This window comes from Phalaenopsis equestris, unplaced genomic scaffold (genome assembly GCF_001263595.1).
Source record: "Phalaenopsis equestris unplaced genomic scaffold, ASM126359v1 Scaffold000002, whole genome shotgun sequence".
Lineage (NCBI taxonomy): Eukaryota > Viridiplantae > Streptophyta > Magnoliopsida > Asparagales > Orchidaceae > Phalaenopsis > Phalaenopsis equestris.
Genome location: NW_018164444.1, coordinates 21,304,067 through 21,307,178, shown reverse-complemented (window position 1 = coordinate 21,307,178; position 3,112 = coordinate 21,304,067).

Here is a 3,112-nt window from a genome sequence, read left to right as displayed (position 1 = left end):
CTCCCATGGCTGGTCGGCCAGCCTAGTGGCTGGAAAATGGCCAAACTGAGAGCCACCCTCATGGGATTAAACCCAATTAAAACCTAGAGGCCACATCATCCAAATTGAAGCTTAGAGCCTCTCTGCCCTCCATCTAGGCAACACATTTCACCCCCCAATTGGCCATGGCAGCAAGCCTAAGGCTATTTTTATAAAAAGCTCCCCTCCACAGCCGTGGAGGGAGAGCTAAAAATTCCTCTAATAGACTTCTCCAAATTGATCCCAAAGCCTCTTTGAGACCTCCTCAGTGCAACCCAACCACCACATTGCCCTGAATCTTCTTGTCGGAGCCCAATTTTTGAGCTCAAAACCTTGCCGGAGACAGGACAAAGCTCTCAACACCTCTGAATTCCACCAAACTCAAACTAAACTCACCAACACCTTCAGCACATTGAGAGAAGCCAAAGCCCTATAAAATCCCCCTTCCATAGAGCTCCTATCATAGCTCTAGACCAACACCTAAAGTCGGTCTTGGACGAATTTGGGTCTAGGCATTTCACCAAGACTAGAGGCTCATTCTCTAGCGTCCTTGGATCCCAAAAAATGTGCCAAGAACCTCTGATTAAAGCTTCACTTCTCAGAGCCAAGGTATAATACTTCTCCTCCTCTCAAGCCTATTTTGATTCTCTATTTAATTAGGCTTAATTTAATTACACGATTACCGTATGGATATGTTCATCTCACTTAGATAAGTCCATAGGATCAAACCCAAGGTGATTTAGTTAATTATAGGATGAGATCTTAGGGTTTTAGTGTGTATGGTCATGAGATCACTCTATCGGGGACGACGACGGGGAGCCGTCCGATCGCGCGTGTATCGGATGGACGGAGGAGATCGAGTCGGACACTGCTTCCTTACATGAACCGCGGGTTGAGTCAGTGCTAAGGTGGACGGCGGCATCAAACGGGAGCGCGCCGCGTGGAGCTTCGGAGCTACCGTAGGTTGATGTGGCGCCACTCGTTTAAATAGATAAATAGGGATTCAAAAAAAATAAAAAATAATCCCTAACTTTAAAAATTCATATCTTGGTGCAGGAAAATCATAAAAATAAAATAAAAATACTCTCTTGCTCAGTTAACAGAGAAAAATAAAGTGAAAACAATTTGGAGTCCATTTGATGCATATTTTATTTTTAATAAATTAAATACTGATTTGGATATTTCGACTCTCCATGCATGTAGTAATCTCACCATGGCTTGAAATTTTAGCATGTTGTTGCCTCTATCTTAGAGAACATTCCCTAATTTTTCCAAAGTAAGAAAACGTCCCTACACAAAGAATCATATTTTTCAAGTTTATGTGCATTGTTTACTTAAAATAATCATGGAAATTAGCATGTTGCTTAGAAAAATCCAAAAAAATTTTGGGAGGTTTATAATAACTAGAGAGTCTTTAAAAAAATATTTCATGAGCCAACTCATTCAAAATACACCTAATCTTTACAAACCCTAAATCATTAAGATAATTAATTTTGAAAAATACAAACAACAAAATGACTTGATTTTTTTATCTCTACTATTGTTTACAATCCATAGAACAAATTATAAAAATTTCAAAGCATTTTGAGTCATTTGGTAACTTAAGTTGATTTATAAAGATAAATAACATTTTTGGCACTTAAATGATTTTTGAAAATCAAATTATAAACTAAAATTTCATAAAATAGGGTTTTTTGAGTTCATTGTGATCAGAGATATTTTCTAAAAATAAAATGATATTTAAAAGAAAAACTTCATCTTTTAACCTATTTTAAATATTTAAATAATTAAAAATCCATAAAAAACCCAAAAATAATAAAATTTATGGAAATGTTCTAAATTTCTTACTAAGCACTTAAAAATAATTAGAATATTTTTCCTGATTTTCTAAATAAAGATACTGAATCTTAAAGCTTAAAAATAATTTTTAAAGGCTAAAAATGGGTTTTCATTAAAAATAATTTCAATAAATCAAATAAAACTCAAAATAATATAAAATTTTCTCCTTTAAGTTCTCGAACATCACGAAGATTTTTTAAAAATATAAAACTTAATTTTCCCCATTTAAAATATTTTATATTTAATAAATACTCTAGAACTTAAAATAATTCTTAAAATTCAAATAAAATTCAAAAAATCATAAAATTTGGTCCAAAGGCTTCTCTATTCTAGGTCTCCCTCCAATAAAAATTTCAAGGTATTATGATTTACCTTGGTCAAGTTAGGAATTTTCTTTGAAAAATCTTATTTTTGCATGGAAATAATTATATAAATTAAATTAAATTTTAAAAATCACATTTTCTCCTCTGATGTATTAATTGACCCATGAATGAGGTAGTATAAAAATTTCAAAGTCATTTGAATTGAATTTGACAAATTATGAAGTGTTAGAGCCTTAGGGGCAAATGTGTAATTTTGGAAATTTTGCCTTAACTTAGACCAAGGCTAACCCAAGCTAGACCCAAGCCTAGCCCAACATGACCAAATTGATTAAAGTTCAAAACCTCTGATCTTAATTTGGATATTTGAAACATAAGGGGTTAATTGGTAGAAACCAACCTCACTTTCTTAATTGAAAAGATAAGTTAATAAATTTCTAAATTATTAAAATTTGGAAATTTATTAAAATAAAAAGAACCTAAGACTTAGGGTTATGACTTTTGAAGTCATTAATTAATCAATTTAATACCCTATTTTGATTTTCAAATAAAATTCAAATCATGAATCACGACCACCTAAAGCTTAACCTTTTCAAAACTAACTAAGACACTCAGGTCTTAAGCGCTTAGTAGTGACTTAGGCTAAATCAAATTTCATTTAAATGAGGATTAGAAAAGTAAATATCAATTAAAACTAAGACGTCTTCCAAACACTTTAGGACCAAAATTTAGTTAAGTGTTCTGATAACACTAACTTGCCTCTTTAAGGGTCTTCACCCACATAATCTTAAAAATTAAATTACAGATGATAATTAGCTTACTCTTAGGGATAATTGAGACATCAATGCTCACTGAGCACTAAGGGTATTTACAGGATGAATTATTAAGCAACATAATAAGTTTAAAAGAACTCAGGATTTTCCACCAGGCAGCGA